This window comes from Marmota flaviventris, chromosome 2 (assembly GCF_047511675.1).
Source record: "Marmota flaviventris isolate mMarFla1 chromosome 2, mMarFla1.hap1, whole genome shotgun sequence".
Lineage (NCBI taxonomy): Eukaryota > Metazoa > Chordata > Mammalia > Rodentia > Sciuridae > Marmota > Marmota flaviventris.
Window position 1 is genome coordinate 39,690,374 of NC_092499.1, and position 19,956 is coordinate 39,710,329.

The following is a 19,956-nucleotide window of genomic DNA, read 5'->3' on the forward strand; positions in this document are numbered from 1 at the left end:
CAAAATTCAATCTCAGATTTCTGAAGAGATTAATCGGCAACAAAATGGACTAAACCCATAATGGGGACTAGGACTAGGCAGTAAAGGGTTACCCAATAAATAAGTCAGCAGCTATCTCAAAAATAATCACAATCTGATCAGGTAGAAATGCATACAAGTTAATATAATAACACTTAAAGTATTCATAAGAACACAGTAGAGGGAAGAATTTATTCTAACTGCCCTGACCACTATACTACCTAACTTGGGCATTGAAGACTGAGTAGGATTTTTCACAGGGGGGAAAAAAAAGTTAAAAAGGACATTTTAAATGACAACACAGCATAGGACAAGGCATGGAATTACAGAAATAGATGAACATTCATAGAACATCAACCAGCCCATTATGATTTAAATGCAGGGGAGTGGTGATATAAAGCATATTACAATGGAAATTTTCCTGTTGTTTCAGTTTCAGCTAAGGACTCAAAGCTGAGATCAATAGGTTTCAAGTAGTAAAACTGAAGTGACAGATCACATATGCTAAGCTTGATAAGACTGTGCCCCAAAATTTCTCAGGAAATATTCAATTCACCAACACAGAAAAAAAAAATAAGCATATAATGGAAAAGAGCTTTTACAGATTTTTGAGAAAAGAAACAGAACAATTATTCACTCTACAAATGGTCCTAGAATATAGGACACTCAAGATCCAGGTACCTGATTAGGGTAAAGAAAAAAGAAAAGGAGAGGGAGAAAGGGAAAGAGATAGAAAGAGAGAGACAGAGATTAATTCCAAAAGCAAGAGGGAAAGATAGCCTTCATCTATACCGCCTTAGAAATGGCCAATACTTTCAAATAAATGTATCACCTCAGCTAGGCATGGTGATGCACATGTGTAATCCCAGCTACCTGGGATGCAAAGACAGAACGATCACGTTGAGCCCTGGCGTTCAAGACTGGTCTTGGTAACACAGTGAGACCTTTGCTTAAAAAAAATTTAAAAATATGTGTGTGTGTATGTTCACATGAGTGCACCCATGTGCATGAGCCATTTTAAAAGAAATTTACTTAGAAGACTGCAAAAAGAACAAGGTGACTACAGAAGAAAATAAGTCAGAGGTAGACTAGAAAGTCATAGACAAAAGAGGGCATTCAAAAAAAAAAAAAATCAACCACACACAAAAATAGTATCAACCACATTATACATTATAACAACTAATTACACCTATGTCATTTCCAGACATTAGGTGTCTGACAAATCCTGACTATCGGGAGTATGACCTATTTAGATTTCCAATACACATTTACTACCAACTAGCTCTTTCCTACATCTATTTCTCAAACTTTGGAAGACCCAGAAGTAGCATTTGGAGGACCCAGAAGTGGCACAGTGAAGAGACAGAAAAAAATGAAGTAAAAAAATTAACGGAGAAGTATACTAATTGGCCATGTTCTATACATTTTGCCATTCAGCCTTTTAAGCCTGCTTTGAGCGAGGATAATGTACGAGAGAAATTTTGAGTTAGAATTTCAAATTTTAACTTATTGGCCTTTTTATCCAAAAATTAAGTCTGTTTTTAAATATCAGAGAGTGACAAAAAAAAAGGAATAAGAAAGAACAAGAGAAGACAGATAACATATAGGCAAGAGCAAAAACATGCAACAGAAGAACAAGGGCAAGAACTGAGAAGAGATAAAGTCAATTGAACAGTATTTTATCAAGAAAAAAAAACTAATAATATTCAGAATGGAATTGCAGGTACAGTGATAGGAAAAAATAAGTAAACTTTTGCTTATAGCCTTAGGCAGTCCATTTCTTAAAAAAAAAAAAAAAAACTATTGTAGTAACTGGTGGCAAAAATAGACTGTAGACAGTCAATTTTGATATGATTATTACAGGGTCTGAAACCTCTCTTTTCAATACATAAGAATGAAAGTTGCTTTTTACAAAGGCATAATATCATACAACTATATATGTTGTGAATTTACTTACAGGGAGCTTACATCTACTTATAAAATATTCACTTACTTCCTGAGTTGCAGAAAGAATTTTAAGTATTGGCAAAGTTAAAGAAAACAGACTCCATCCTCTGTCAGTTTATATTTAATAAAGTAAAAAGGCAAATACCAAGGCAGGTACATTACATGTGGTAATTGCTAGAATAGGAATAAACAGGATCGTATGAAAGTTCATCTAACAAAATATTTAGGGAAGAAAGAAGGGGTTGAAAACATTACAGTGAAGGAGAAATCTATAATGAGGCCTGAGGGATGAGGTTGAGCTAGAGGATAGGTGTCTACAGATAAAGGGAATTATAAATAATTTAAAAGAAAGATAAAGGTAGACAAAAGTCCAAAAAAGTATGATATATTTAAGAACTAGCAAGACTTCAGTAAAAATTAACCAATATAAGCAGTTTGAAAGGAAAGAATAAGCCTGAAGATATAAGAAGGACCAGACCACATGCCAGGACAGGGCATTTGGATTTTGTCCTGCAAAAAAGGGCCACTAACAGGTCTTGGAAACATTCATTTCTTCATATATTACACATCTAGTGTATGCTAAGCACTCTTTCAGATATGTTTTATTGTTTTTTCCTCACAACAACCCTGTGAGGTAGGTGTAAAAATTCTCAATTAACAGTTTTTTGTTTTTTTTTCCTTTTTAAACCTTGAAGTTGTTAAGCAATTTACACTTAAATAAATAGCTACAAATGGCAATCAGGATTCCAAACTACACTACAGAAAATACATTAGAAAGATGATACACACATATATATACACACACACACACATTTATCCACAAGACACACAGCAATTTCCGTGTTTAAGGAAATATTAACGCAATAAATGCTTAAAACTATATTAAAGATTATGAGGTTTATGACATCAATAGTTCTTGTGCGAACTTATATATTTACACTTTTCAACTAATTCAATTTATGTTGAAAAGTGCAAAATTCATAAATATAAGCAGAAATTATTTGATATGTAAATTAAGAGTTTGCAAGACTGATATGAGTAGAATTTTGCTACTTTTATCTGCCTAAGATTATAAGGGACAAAAACAGAAAACAAAAAATTTCACATTTATTTCTAAAAACTTAAATTAAAATTCTATGTATTATTCAATGAATATAAATTATATTTTCTGTGGTAAGAAAGTGAAATACTAAAGGTTTATTAAATAAAGTGTTTAAAATATTAACCATTTTAGTATAAAAATAACTGCCCATGTAATATATTATTGCAAAATCATTTATCTATTATTGATTTAAAAATTTGCAGATTTAATGAGATGTTTAATCTCAATATCATATCACAATAATTTGTTCAAAAAAACTGATGAAAATATTTTTTAATATCTGTTTGGGTTGGATATAAAACTGTGTTCCTAATTTGAAAGATTTTAGAGGATTTTATAAACCTAACAAAGTACCTGGAAATATAAAGTTATTGACTGAAACTCTCTTTAAGAATGTTACTTTTGGTGTGGATTTTATGTAATTTAAATTATTTAAAAATTTTAAAGTAACACAAAAAATAAAATCCACACCAAAAAGCTCACTGCCTTATACCTTCTTATTTCCTTGCATAATTCTCAGCTTTCTTTTTAAAGCTTCCACTTGAAAGCCATATGTTGCCAGAACATTATTGATAGAAGTACACATTACTAAATATTTTAAAATTCATATTATTTAGGCATATGCTTCATTTTTACTATTAAAACTGAAAATTATAATGGAAAATATAAGGAATAGGGATCTCATCAAGATTTAATTACTTTTAATCTAGCATTTATTTCTGAGTTACAAAACTATTAAGTTGAATATTAAGTAAGTAAAGATCATAACCACTATTCTAGCCCTTCAGATTAAGAGGAGGGTCCTCCCTTTCAAAAGAATCAAGTAGAGATATTGGGTACTTATTATATGTAATGAGAATAATCTTTAAATACACAAATGGTTCAAATATATAATACACAATTATCTAAAACACTAGGTTTATTTTTGATTACATAAGCAGTGCATTTTCATTAAATTCAAACAATACAGATGTGTATTCAATAAAAAGTTTCCACCTAATTCCCTTTTCCAAATATCATTCACCAGTTATATTAAAATATTAGATTCATGTGGCTTAATATTCAATCTAATTAGTTGTCAAATTATACTACCCACAAATATAAAATATAACATTTAATATCCTATATAATTTATAAAAATATAGAGCTTGTAAGCCCTGCCTTTTCACTAAAATTTAAAATGGTATTTAAAACATATCATCTGTTTCTTCAAATGATTATGATTATTTCCATCAATGAAATTAATGAGATTAAAAAACACAATTACACTGTAGAAAATGCAAAGGAACCAGTAATAGCACCTCAAATATTTCCTATGTTGATAAAAATAGCCTCTTGTTAGAGTTACAAAAGTATATTATATCTACACTATATTATTAAAATATTAGTGTTCACTTCATTTGTGCTTTGACAATTAAATGAAGTATTAAGTCCATGCAATAAGGAGTCTCATTAAAAATTTGAGTTTTTGTTAATATCTCTACTCTGAATACAAATTGTCTTATTTTTTTCTATTTCTCTTGATGCTCTGTATTGCAAACCATTCTAAGATAAGAATTGTACTTCCTCGTTCTCAAAAAAAATTACATTTTGAAACAGTGTGAATATCTTCATTATAAAATCAGAGATAGTTGAAAGTCTTCATAGGAAATCTGACCTCCCTTTTGATGCTCATGCACCATTAATTAACAAAAATAATACTCCAGAACAAAGCCAACTGTACTAAAAAAGTCTTGGTTACATAATGTCAGGTACAATTCTGAATACAAGAATGCTCCCAAAGTTAAAGAGAAAACACACATAGAAAGGGTCTTTAGAAAATAATTTCTTCCACCCACTTTATTTTACAAGTAGACAAACTATAGTTTGAAGTAAAATTTTACCTGCTTTCACTAGAAAGAATCTATAGACATAGATGTGTGCACAAATATCTTAACTTTCAACATAAAATTTAAAGTTACCTAAACCAAATGACATTAATTTCACACAATTAACGATTCAGTGAAAATCAAGAAATCCTGATTTTTTCTTTCACATAGAAATGTCTATTAATACATCAAAAATAAATAAGTAAATAAAAACAAATAATACCACTGACTAAAAAAACCCTAAAGTGATAAAATAGAATCAATTTCATTCTGTAACAGGAGACACAGAAGTTTCTAATGTTATTTTATCATCCTAAAAGGCATAAACATGCCAGACTACTACTAAAGAAAGTACTTTTATCAAATTGCTTTTACAAAAGGAAAAAAACTCATTAAATAAATGGGAGACATAGACTAAAATACATAAGTGGAAGTTCATATATTCACTGTTTCTCTTCTCTTATGCTTTGTTTCAGTATGTTAAAAAAAATTCAGAGTTTCTAAATAAAGGAATCAAAAGTAGGTTCATCATAAACTGGCTGTTACAAAACTTTTACCAAAAGAAAGCATTAAACCTAAGACATAAAACACTGCAAACAAAGTTGATTAATATGCTCCAGTTGAATTACAAGTTGATTTGCTATTTTGAGAAAACAGCTCTAAAATATTAAGATTAATTTGATTATTTGAAAATATGTAAAAACAATTTCTTTTAAGTTTCATCAAAAGTGATGACTTTATAAAAGTATTTTAGCTTCACTTGCTTTCAAAATAAAATAATTTCCAAGGAGAGGTGCATCTATTATTCTATTTGTCACCAATCAAAAATTAGTTGACATCAAAATAAAATTTAGAGCCAGGGAAAACAGTTTAACTGACCTCTATACATTTTGAAATGATGTTTCCCAGTTATTTGTTATTCTCTCTTATTGAGTTTTCCAGTCTAGGGCAGGTACACAAGAAACTTACAGTCTATGTAGTACTCCTAGTCAGTTTCACTCTGCAGATGGCACAGTGGAGAAATACCTTCTGTACAGGACCATGTACAATTTCTTCTGCAGATGTCAGCACCTAGGGGAAAGTGCGCTGTTAAACAGTTGCTGCGTTCCACCTCAGAAGTGGCTGCAATTCGGTGGTGGGTGAAGTGATTCCTGTACATATATACAGGGATGAAAAGTACTATAGAAAATGAAAATATTTCAGAACAAAAGTGGCTGTCTGAAAATTGTGCCACAGTAAGAGAATAATACATCATTCAATCACAAGAGACCTACACAGATGGTTATCATTCATTTAAAAACTGAATGTTAATGACTTCAAGAAAGGGAGAAATACACAATTGTTCAATTCACAACATAATTATAAACCAAGCATTAAAATATATGTTTAAAAAATAAACCCCCAACATTTTATAGTGATTTATAACATGATTTCTATAGTAATTTACCTAAAACTAAACAAGTACATACAGTAAGGTTTTTCACTCTATCCAACTACTTTAAATGCTTTTGTTTGAAATGACAATTCAGGGGGGCAAAACAGTCCAAAATAGATGAGATACTGAAATTGAAGCACAAACAACATGAAAATACCTAAAAATAAATATAAGAAAAGCCATTCTGAAATTCTGATTTTATATTGTAAAACCAATTTTATGAAATAACTGGTCATCAACAACTAGCTAAATTATTTTTCATGTAATAAGAGCTTTAAAAGTGATCTCATATGAAAGGACAACTTTTCTTCTCCAAAGTCAAACTGAATTAAAATCTAGACAGTATTTATTCTTAGCCGATATAAACAGTTAATTAAGAATAAGAAAATTTTAGTTCATTGATACAGAAAATTATTACCACATAGTAGTTTAACTACCATAGCACATTTTCTACATGATTTATCTTTCATGGAATCATATCAAATTGGACAAAGCTCTCTAAGACACCATGAATCACTAGGTTGGAAGGACTATCCTTCTAAATTCTCATCTCTAGGCAAGGCTACTGTTCATACTACTCTGAGGAGGTAACCGTTTATTTCAAAATATTTACACATTTTCTTTCTAAAACAGATTATGAGTGCTTTGTGACAAATTCAACAAACCTGACTGCTAAATGTGTGTGTCCAACAGTCAATCTTTTCTGAATCTCACTTGCTACATAACAGAATTTACTTTGGTATATACTCAGTACAGTTAAAGATACCTAACATTTTCTGTTCAGCTTTCTTAAATTCTTTATGAATAGATATCATTTCCTTTAAATAACAAAGGTGATAAAGGAAGAAAGAAAAAAAACGTTTTCCAGTATCCTTATTATTAAAAAAGACTTAGACCAGGGATTCCACTCCAGGATACACATAAAGAGTTTATGGAATCCAGGGATTCTGCAAAACTTTCATACTAAAATCAAGATGTAGTACATGAGTTCACACATACATTTCTCTAGGGGAAATGAGCCACAGGCTTTTATGAGGTTTCTCAAAAGGCTCTGTGACCACCTCCCCAAAAGAAACTACTCATAAATGATGTTCAATAAAATCAACTGAATAAAGCAGATGTAATCTTTTAAAATTAAATGTGCAACTCAGCAGCTGTTACTTCTCATGTGAAATAAAGAATGATCAGGGGTGTTTCAATGACTAAATGAAAAAAAACTCCTATAAGGCACACAGTACAATACCAGATCTATTTATCATTGACAGTAGTAGTTGTTCAGAAGAGCTATCTCAACCAAATAATAATTGTTTACTACTATATAATTCCATGATTTTATTTTTGTTTAGCTGTGTCTTCTAAAAAAAATAATATCACAAGCCAACTAAGTTCCACATTATTTGAGATACAAAAATGTCAAATACAAGTTGTGGAATTCTGCCAGATATTCTAATAGTATGCATTTCCAAAAAGCCACATTGGTCTCTTTTTTTACTGCACTAACTAGAGAGTCAAATGTGGAAAACATTTAACTAAAATTGCTTATATAAAACAATTATTTTCTTTATTAGTATTTTATTCATATTGACAGTCAAACAAAAATTCTAAAATTAAAGAATTTTTTTTTTTGGGGGGGGGTACTGGGGATTGAACTCAGGGGCACTCGACCATTGAGCCACATCCCAAGCCCTATTTTGTATTTTATTTAGAGACACGATCTCACTGAGTTGCTTAGTGCCTCACTTTTGTTGAGGCTGTCTTTGACCTTGCAATCCTGCCTCAGCCTCCCTAGCAGCTGGGATTACAGGCGTGCACCACTGCGCCCAGCTCTAAATTTGAGAATCGGAAGGGGACTTTTGAAGGGGACCACATCTTTTCCAATGATAATACAATTAATACTTTCACATTTATACATCATTTTCCCTCATCCTTTGAGTTTTCTGTAGATAAAAGATAATAAGAATAATTCATACATGTACATCCAATAATTGATAAATATGCATTCTTAAAAAAGAATCCTTGAGCTAACAGCAAGGAGATCAGCATCACCTTTTTAAAACACATTCAGAATGCCTAAAAGTGGTATTACAAAACAGTGTGTATGGTGATCATGAAGAGTCTGGTTATTTTTAAATACTCATAAAAATGGTAAGTGAACTTGTACCATATCTTAAGGATACTCAGTGAGAAATAAAGATACTCTCCGAAATAACAGCACCCAATGCAAATATAACATTGTTTCTCAACTATTTCAAATATAGAGAATCTTTTCTAGAGTCTTTTTTATGATAGGAGTTACATTGCATGTATTCACACACCAAAAATAGCAGTAGGAAAAAAGGAAATAGGTTTTAAATAAAGGCATTGAAGGAAGAGAGAAACACAATTTAGTATTTAGAATACTGCAATGAAAAGAATGGGAGTGGGACAGTAGGGACCTGTGAGGAAAAGAATAATAATCACAGGTTCAAATGTGCCAAGGAATATCCAGATGCTTTCCTCCAAAGAATGGCATTTAGATAATTATTTTATTAAAAGTTCTAACAGTAACATCGAAGATGAATTAGAAATATAGACATTCACTGAGGTAATGATTATGGGAACATACATTTGGGAATAATAAAAGAACTTATGAAAAAATATATAATACTATGTAAAACCCTGTAATAGTAAAAGTTATGTAAGTCAAAGTTATTTCCTAAGATTTGACTCTAGAAATTAGCATCCATTCATTCATTCATTCATTCAATAGCAAAGAAACTGACAGTCTCCTATGGGCCAGGTACCATTTTGGGGACTAGGTAAAGCACTAAACACAGGAGTTCATGACCTGCCTTCTTGAAAATTATATGTAATAGAAGAAATGAATACTAAACTATTAAATATATAATATTCATTATGGAAATTAGTATGCAAACCAAAAACAAAGCAAGTCATGGGAACAGAATGATAAATACGTTATTTTAACAGGATACTCAAAGAACATAGAGGAAGCAGCATTTATTTGAAGAATGAAATGTAATAAGTGGGTTAAGATTACTGTAGACAAACTGAAGAGTAAAAACAAAGCCCTGAGATAGGCACATGCAATCAAAACTTGCAGTCAAATCATGCAGGAATTTCTGTGTCATAATAAGGATCTTGATTTTTTTAAATTATTACAAAAAGCCACTGCTGTATTTTGACTGAGGGAATAAAATAACCTGTTTAATCTTTTAAAAAGATCACATCACTTGCAGGAGTGGAAATAGAATTATCAGAGGTAAGTCTGGAACTACTAGAAAGATTAATACAATTCACATAACAGAATATCAGACGGGACTTTTCCTACTGCTCACGGACTAGCAATTAGAACCCAAGTCTAAGAATAATGAGACATAAGTCAAGCCTTTCACAATTAGAAGACAGCCTTAAACAAGTAAGAGCCGCTATCATTCTATAACCTACACATCTTTCTCTTCTTCAGTTCTTCTTTACCTGAGAACGACTGTTTTCTGGCTCCATCTTAAAGCAGTCAATCTACAATCGTCAGAGTTTGCTTCACTGACTTACATGAAGTAAATCTTCATGAATAGTGATAATGACAAGTGTCCAAGCCAAATGAGAGTTGGTTTAAAAGACTAAAAAGAAGGGAAGACTCCTATCCATTGGATTTCTGGGTATGTGTTAGACTTGCTTATAATTCCATACCTATTTCCCTTCCCTGTACCTCTGTGAAGACAGCGAGAAAGATCTAGAGTTAGAAAACAGGCTAGAGAGAACTGGAACCATTACCTGCAATAACAAAAAACAAACGAACAACAACAAAAAAAAGTTTTACTACACAAGTAACTGAACTTGAATCTCCAGTAAATAAAGACCTTTGTAGTCAGAGGCTATGGTTATACTGGAGAAGGAGAAACTGAGAAAGAGTAGAAAAGGACAATCCAAAATTGGATGGCAGAACATTCTAAAAATACTGTCACCTTCCCAAAATATTGTACATATATGTCCGATTAGAGAGCTAGTATGTGTTTCTCATCCACACAGAAAGCAAGTCAGTATGAGGCAGGGCAAGAAAGAAAAAAAAAAAGGGGGACAACAAAGGTGTCACTTAAGAGATCTTTTTCCCTTTCTACCTCTGGACATCAAATACAGAAGAAACAGAAATATGACTAAAAGAGCAGATCACTCTATTCACTAGAGTGAGCAGAGTGAATGACCACACTTTAACCTAGTTCTATACTCCAATATCCTAGAAAAGTTCAAATGGCATTAAGTAAACAGGGAAAAATTGAATTTTAAATTTACTATAATTTTAAATTCAAAATAAATTAAACTGACCTTCTAAAATTCCCCAAAAGCTATGACATCTTGAGAGAGATAAAGAAACAAAAAAAAGTGATGTGACCAATCATAAACAAAGGTCATATTAGAGAAAAATAAAACAAATATAGCCCTTATACTTAATTTTCTACCTTGATTTATACTGCATTCTGAAATAGTTAACACCAATAAACTAGTGATTTTAATTATTTATCTTTTAAACTTATTCTATGATTATCAGGTTGAATACATTTATTATGATATTACTTTTTTATTCTTAGTAATAACCAGCAGCTACTTGACTATGAAATTTATAAGGGATTTCTTAGATTTTTTTCTTCTATATATAAAATATTCTTAAAATTTGTAAATAATATTGTCTTATTGCAAATACTAAAAAATGAAAATAACATAAATATAAATATTTTGTGCATCTGTAGAGAATAGCAGGCTTTATATAAACTAAAAAGTAAAATCCCCTAAATAAGATGTCTTATCTAGAAGCTTGCAGATCAGAAAAGCTCTAAAAAAGGAAAGAATAAAAAACGTTTTTTGTTTTTTGTATTCATGTTGGACTCACTGAAAACATAATTTAAGAGAATATTCTAGTTTCATAGCTTAATAACAGTGTCTTCCACTTTTCATACATTTTCAAGCATATAACACTTAATATTTAAAGGTATATTCTCTAAAACTTCAGGTATTTCTTTTTTCTTAAAAGGAAATCAGCTTTTTGCCTGTCTAAATTATGCATGACCTTATATATTTAAATGTCACATGTTCAGAGAATAGAAACTCATATTCCATTGATATTTATGTCTGTTCATGTAATCTTCCCATTCATTTTACAATTACGCATCATCCTAAGTTATGACATGTATATTCAATACATATTTTATCAGTCATTCCTTCTCAGAAGTACAACATGATGAAGAGAAAGTAATGTGAGTCAAAAATACAAAATAAAGTACTATATTATATACCTTTTTGAGTCTACTTTCTCATAGGCTGTAGAAAGAAATACTTTCAATTACAAGTATATTGAAAAATGTAAGGAAAAGCATACAAACTTAATTCATCCCAAGTTACATGTTAATTCACTATAAGCTAACATCAATCTATATGACTTGATAAGAATCAATTTGTGTGATGAAATAACTCTCCTTGCCTCAAGAATATTTAATTGAAAAAGAGTTATCACATCAAAAATCAATAATCTGCAATGGTAATTTGTAATTGCATAAACACTGGGACAATCTGCAAGTCTTATTTTACCATTGTTTGTAAATGTATAAAATGTGGTTGCTTCAATAAGAAAAATTCGAAGTAATCTGGTATAACACTAACAAAATATGTTCATGATCTACATGAGGATAACCATAAACTCTGATGAAAGAAATATTAAGAAGATGCACATAAATAAAGACCTATCCAATATACTTAGATAGAAACATAGTTGTTAAATTGTCAGTTCTTCCCACCTTTATCTACAGATTAAATACAAGCCAAATCAAAATCCCAACAAGTTATTTTGCAGATACTAACAAACTGATTCTAAAGTTTATATGAAAAGACAAAAAACCTGAAGAGCCAAAATAATACCGAAGGAAGAGAACAACTTTAAGACTTCTGTAAAGTGGTTAATACAAATCATTATGGTACAAGTGAAAAAAAAAAAAAAAAGATAAACTGATCAATGGAATGGAAAGAAAAAGAGCCCAGAAATAAGCCCAAGTAAATACAGTCAATTGATCTTTTGCAAAGAAACAAAGGCAATTCAATGGAAAAATCATTGATTTTTTCAACAAATTGTGCTGGAACAACTGGACAAGCACATGCAAAAATTAAATCCTAATAGAGATCATAAACTTTCATAAAAAATTAACTCAAAATTCATCAAAGACAAAACTACTCAATTCCAAGAAAGATAACAAAAGTAAATTAAGGTGATTTGGGGATTAACAATGATGCTTTTAGCTACGATGTCAAATGCATATTCATATGTAAGGAAATAATTGATCAGCTGGCATCTTTCACCCTGTGGACAACACAACCAAGAAAATAAAAGCCACAAATAGAAAATATTTGCAAAACAGGTATCTGATTAAAAAAAAAAAAAAAAAAACTAGTACCCAAAATAATGAAAAAGCTCAGAAAATTCTACAACTACATTAAAATATGAGTAAAAGATCTGAACAAACACATAACCAAAAAGATAAAATGAAGGCAAACAAGCAGATGAAAAGATACTCAACATCATCTGTATATTAATTCCATAGACCTGCATAACACTGTACTACAAACAGAGATGTTTTCTATCAGTTCTGGAGACAAAAAGACAAGAAATTGGATGTGGAAGTTTTGGCTGAATTGATTCCTTTTCACAACTGTGAGGAGAGGACAGGATCTGTTCCATGGCTTTCTTTTTTAATTTTTCAATTCATTCTTTTAAAAATAAATGACAGTGGAATGCATTATATTTCTTACTACACATATACAGCACAATTTTTCATATCTTTGGTTGTATATAAAGTATGTTCACACCAATTCATGTCTTCATACACGTACTTTGGATAATGATGTCCATCACATTCCACTATCCTTGCTAACACCCTGCCCCCTTCCCTTCCCCTCCCATCCCTCTGCCCTATCTAGAGTTCCTCTATTCCTCCCATGTCCTGCAAATGGCCATCTTCATGTCCTCATAGCATTCTCTCTGCATATGTACCTTTTTTTTTTTTTTTTTAGTTGTAGTTGGACACAACACCTTTATTTTATTTGTTTATTTTTATGTGGTGCTGAGGATCAAACCCAGGGTCTCACAATGTGCTAGGCAAGTGCTCTACTGCTGAGCCACAACCCCAGTCCCATGCATGTGTATCTTTATGGACAAATTTCAGCTTTCATAAAGATACCTGTACAATGGATTAAACTCACTATAATGACCTCACTTTTACTTTATTACCTTTGTAAAGATCCTATCTCCAAATAAGATCACATTCTGAAGTACTGAGTATTAAGACATAGATATCTGAATGATGATGAAAATAATTCAACCCATAGCAATAGCTCATTAAGGAACTACAATCGAAACAACAATGAGATGCTCCTCAGCATATATTATAATCCAAAAATCCAACAATACTAAACATTACTAGGATATATAGCAACAGGAGAAATGCTTATTCATTGCTGTAGGAAATGCAAAATAGTAAGGCAATTTTGGAAAACAGTCTGGCAGTTTCTTACAAACATACTCTTATCACAGGATACAGCAATCACACTGCTTAGTATTTACAAAAATGAGTTGAAATTTTATGCCTACATTAAAACCTTCATATAAATGTTTATAGCAGCTTTATTCATAATTGCCCAATATTGGAAATAAAGAAGTCCCTCAACTGGTGGATGGTTAAACAAAGTATGGCCCACATCCATACAATGGAATATTATTTCGAGATAAAAGAAGTGAGCTAACATGTCTCCAAAAGACAGAGAGGAAACTTAAATCCATCTAAATGAAGAACATCAATCTAAAAAAGCAACATATGAATGATTCCAAGTATAAAATGTTCTGAAAAAGACTATACAGATTAGTAAATAATTTGTATTTACCAGGGATACACTGAAAGGGAAATGAGATTTTAGAACAGTAGAACTTTTCTGTAGGATACTGTCATTGGGATACTTGTCATTATATATTTGTAAAAGCTCATAAATGTACAATAAAAAGTGTAGCTCTTAATGTAAGTTACGGATTTCACTTAATAACATCACAATGTTAGCTCATCACTTATAACACCTGTACCACACTAATGCAAGTTGTTTATAATAGAGAAAACAGTGTAGTGGGGGAAAGGGAAACTAGGGCAAGAAGAAGTATGTGGTAACTCCTTGGACTTTCTGCTATATTTTTCTGTAAGTCTAAAACTACTATTAAAATGTCTACTCATTTTGAAAGTTGTTGTCTATTAAGAAAATCAATAAGTAAAGGGTAATCACATGGAAATAGGAACAAACCAAAAAAGTCTAAGTACCAATGGTGATATTATTAGTCTTCCAACAAAAGTCATGAAAGGAAATTAGAGAAAAGATATATCTAATTTTGGGGGATAGTAGAGGATAGGAAAGGCAGCAGAACACAACAGACTCTAGTATGGCAATATGTAAATCAATGGATGTGTAACTGATGTAATTCTGCAATCTGTATATGGGGTAAAAATGGGAGTTCATAACCCACTTGAATCAAAGTGTGAAATATGATATATCAAGAAATTTGTAATGTTTTGAACAACCAACAATAAAAAATTTAAAAAAAAGATATATCTAATTTTAAAATATGGTAAGTGGAATGTAATGTAAGTAGAAAAACAAAGAACATTAGTATATTTAATGGATGGTATACAAATGAGTTTATCAAAGTAGAAATTTTTATCCTCATTTTTCCAGTCACACTGTATTACAAAGGTATTTTTTATTTGTTTTCTTTTTGTTTGTTAAGAGAGAGAGAGAGAGAGAGAGAGAGAATTTTTTAATTTTTTTTTTTTTTTTTTTTTTTTTTTTTTTTTAGTTTTCGGTGGACACAACATCTTCATTTGTATGTGGTGCTGAGGACTGAACCCAGGCCGCACACATGCCAGGCGAGCGCGCTACCGCTTGAGCCATATCCCCAGCCTAAGGTATTTTTTTATTTGAATAAAATTTTTGATTTCAAGCCTATTTTTAATATCACTTGCAGTTGAAAGATGAATAAAAGAGCACAATATGTATTTCATATATTCAAAATAAAAAAACAAATTCTAAACATACAATCATCCAAACATGTTTTTGTCTCATTCTAGTAACATTTCCAGTTTCTAGAATTACAGTGCATATCAAGCTATATGTTTATAAATGCAATCTCTGAGATAATACTCAGTAAAAGCATAAGCTCTAAACAGGAAACTTTGAAGAAAGGTTAAGTTTAACAAAATGCTATTTTCATTTCAGAAATCCAGATAACAACATGGATATAACAATATCGAAAGTCTGAGGTTATATATTTTTTAAAATATTCACACTATACATACTTTAATCATTCTAAAATTCCCTAGCCTGCCTCATGATATTAGGATAAGACTAGGTAATATAACTTGAGCAAAATTAAGTAGAAAAATCTCTGGCAAAAAGAATTCAAGGATAATTTTTCCTTCCTTGCCTAAACATTATGCATCTCACTTTGATACAATAGAAAGCTTAGGGGAGAAGAGAGTTTTAAATTAATTATGAGATGAATTTTCATCAAGGGAAGGAAAGTTTTCTATCCTTTAAAATAAAAAAGTGATTATTTCTCTAAAGTGTGTAGATTTACTCACTATGCAGTCATTATCATATTTAATGTTCTTCTCTATTCCTCAATTGCTTTTATAAAACATTTCTCTGAATGGAGAAATGGCCATCAAAGCAGGAAAATATGAAATATACTGGTAGCTATATTAAAGAGCATAATGAGACAGGTAATGATCCAACAAATGTGGAAATTAAGAATAATACCCTCCTCGTTTATTAAATTCTCCACTGGTTACTATAACTGTGAATTTCATCAAACTATTATTTTTAAAAATACAAAATATGTAAAATTTTTCATGTCATTTCTATAAGAGGTAGACAAATTTGCTACTGACATTTCCAAATCCCAATATCTATTAGTGATATTCAAGACACATCATACATACACAAATCTTAGAAAACTAAAAATAAATATGCATTTTACCATGATTTTCATGCCATCTCCCTACTTAAGGATAAAATGAACACAAATTTCTCAAAACTTCTTAAAACATAATTTGTCATATTTAATAATATGTCCTTAAACACTACTTTTCTTAAATGAAAAAGAATGAATATTACAGTTTAATCTACCACAAAGTTATGGAAATAAAATATTGAAAACATTGTGTTAGTTTAGTAAAATGAAGCCTTTATTGAATAAAGAAATATGGATTTACCTTCTGCTCTGCCACATAAAGACAGAGAAGAGATTATCAAGCAAAATGGAATCCCATAACTTCCTGAGGATTTTGGAGACAAAATTCCAGCCACTGGGGCTGTGGCTCAGTGGCAGAGTGCTTGCCTAGCATGTGTGAGGCACTGGGTTCAATACTTAGCACCACATAAAAATAAATAAAGGCATTCTGTCCATATACAACTACAAAACAAATTGTTTTAGAAAAAGTAGGTTTTTGTCAATACATAGAAAAATCAGATGAATGGAGAAAACTGCCTAAATTTTATACTTTATCTAATTTTAATATTTGATAACTCTTACCAGTTAACTAGACCAGAAAATATCAGATTTTATATAAAATTATATTTGCATAATATAGTAGATATAAGGACAAACTTTGAGCATAGACTATTAGTAAATTCCATCTCTACTTATAACAATACATATATTGTTATGGTTTGCATAAGAGCTAACCCCTCAAAGCTCCTGTTAATGTAAGTATACTCAGAGGTAAAATATTGTATTATGAACTGTAACCCAATCAGTTCATTCTAGTTTGAATGAACTCGGTGGTCATGGTAGGTAGGTGGAGTGTGACTAGAAGAGATGCATCACTGGAAGCATATCCTGGAAGGATTCATCTTCCCTGTGACCCCTTCTTACCCTCCTCTCCGATTCCTGACCCATCAGAAGTTGAGCAGCTTCCTTTTGCCTTGCTCTTCCTAATGATGTTCTGTCTCATCTAGGGCCCAGCACAACAGAATTTGCTGCCTATGAACTGAAACCTCTGACACAATAAGCCAAAATAAACTGTTCTACCTCTAAGTGATTCTTGTAGGGTATTTTGGTCACAGCAATGAAAAAGCTAACTAAAACACATATATACATACCAGACATAAAAAATACACACATATTTACATGTAGAATGGTATACAGAATGTACACACACATACATGCTCAGACTTTTTTGTGCCATCTTTTTCTCATACATTTATTATGTAAATTAATATTCAGTTAAAATATCAAAAGCATGGTGTTATATAAGTTCTCAATAACATTAGATACTGCTATTACTATTACCATAACTATGGATGCTAGCACTTATGTTAACTTCAATATGCCACTATGCCCAGTGCTTTAAAGAACATGATTTCTAAATGGTCTTTTATGTAAATAAGTTGAGTAAGTTGGAGGGCTACTGACACTGAAACAGGAAAAAAAAAAAAAAAAAGCATGACCTTTAGAATATATTCCAAATTTTTAGAGGGGATAGAGAATTATGAGCAGGAAAGTATCTTTTGTCATCCAATACTTTAAACTCTCTTGATTTTAAAATCTATTTGCATATCATATGAGATTTGTGAATAGAGATAATAGAATCGCACCCTACCCTAAACCTTTATTCTTTTAACATAGCAGCTGACACAGGAGAATAATTTCCTGCTTCACTGTGCTGACAGTGTATTGCCTGGATTCAGAAATTATATCCTCAGCAGGAAGGCAACATATTTTTGTCTATACTAAAGAAAGAGAGGGACAGAAAACTTACAAAAAATAGAAGTTAGATTATTATAAAAAAAAATTATCAAACAGTGTTGAACAGAATATAACTGGTTACACTAAGTATAACTAAGTTCATTTTAAATTTCAAGTATTTGGCCAAAATATTTGCTCAAGAAGTAAAAGTTTTAGTTATTTATAAGTTTAAAATTTCAAAAACAAATATGTCACAACTCCAAAATCATTAAACAAATGGGAAAAAATCACATAAGATCAACTTAAAATTTATTAGTTCTCTGATTTTATTAAATTTTTTCCAGTGTGTTAGAACACTGGGTCCTAGTTTTTTCAAATGACAATCCTTTTTTTTTAATTACTTAGAAGGATGGTGTTAAGTGATATTTAATAGTAGAAAGTGTTGTTTTATTAAAAAAAATTATTCACTGTTATAATTTCCACGTGTGTTCATGAGCGCACATACAGCGTACACACAGGCTGATAGTTTTTCAACTAATTTACTTACAATAAAATCCAGTGATCTGCCTAATTTAAAGAGGATTTTAAAATATATCAATGTAAGAGAAGTATTGTAGACTTCTGGTTCATTTGACAAAAGAAAGTAGTATCAAGATTTCAGGTTCTAGAAGTGAGTTCCCGAATTCAAAGCACTCTGTCAATCACTAGCCATGCAGTACTGGGTAAACCAGTCATCATTCCATTTTCTCATTTGAAAAATGAGGAAAACAGCCATAAATTTCTAATGGGATTGATCTGAGGACTAAATGAGAATCTATATGAAAGCACTTACAAGTTATGCACATTGTAAAGCACCACCTAAGTGTCAATGGTTATAAATGTTAAGTCAGATGATCACACATGGTAAACTCCACTGCTACACTCCTCCTAGGTAAGGAGGAATAAAACTGAAAGGGCAAGGAGAAGGGTAGAAGAGGCAACAGTAAACAAGAAATTCAACATGATTCTGAAAAATGAAAAACCCAGGCAGAAGACTAATAACTCATTTAGTTCAGCAGAGGAAGTGGCAGAAGAGGAAGATTCTACACTAATAGAAATAAATGAATTCTAGAAAACTATATAAATTGTCATTATTATGAATAAAAGAAAAAGTTATTAATTTTAGTCAATAGATTTGGGGAACCTAATTAACAAAGAATCATTAATGCATAATGGGCTTTATGAGAGTTTTCTCAGATATTTTCTGTTTATCTTCAGAAATTCAAATAACTTTGAATGAAAAAAATAAAAAACATTTAAGCCAGTGATTTTCAAATTTCTTCCAGAACTAGTTACTTTTAGTTTTACCGGACATATACCAATAAACAGGTTAATCAGAGTGGTACTGTTGTAATTGGGTAGGATCTCAGCACACGGACCACTTCTACTCTAATTAGAGTCTTTTGGAGACTAGAAAAATATTTTTAAAACATCACCCACTATGGCTATCACAAGATTCAAACTCAAAGCTGTTTTATGATTAAAACTATCAGAAATCTGTATGTCTAATAATAATAAATATTTTCATATATATCTTACTTCAGAAACCATAAAAGAGACAATTAGAATTAGCATGCATAATACATAGCTCAACTGTTTCTCACTCCTCTCTTATAATTTAAACCCTCAATATACTTTTGGTTCCAGTAGAAGATGTATAAATACTCAATTGGAATACTTGGATGTGGAGTAATTCTCCTCTAAAAATAAAAATTCCAAAGTTTTTAATTCCATGGATCACTTCAAATTCATTCATGAAGAAATTATGCACAATTGTAACATT

At 31.0% G+C, this 19,956-nt stretch overlaps 1 protein-coding gene across 3 annotated transcripts in view; it reads right to left on the reverse strand.

Annotated features, from left to right (window-relative positions):
* Nova1 (NOVA alternative splicing regulator 1) overlaps positions 1-19,956 on the reverse strand; it is a 141,462-nt gene that overhangs the window by 89,380 nt on the left and 32,126 nt on the right. Inside the window, exon 1 of one of the 3 annotated variants that reach the window (XM_071607798.1) lies at positions 5,905-5,983. The exons of the other annotated variants lie outside the window; for them this stretch is intronic. The gene's annotated coding sequence lies outside the window, so the exon portion shown is untranslated. Of the gene's footprint in view, positions 1-5,904; positions 5,984-19,956 lie in introns of those variants that run through there. 3 annotated transcript variants of the gene reach the window in all.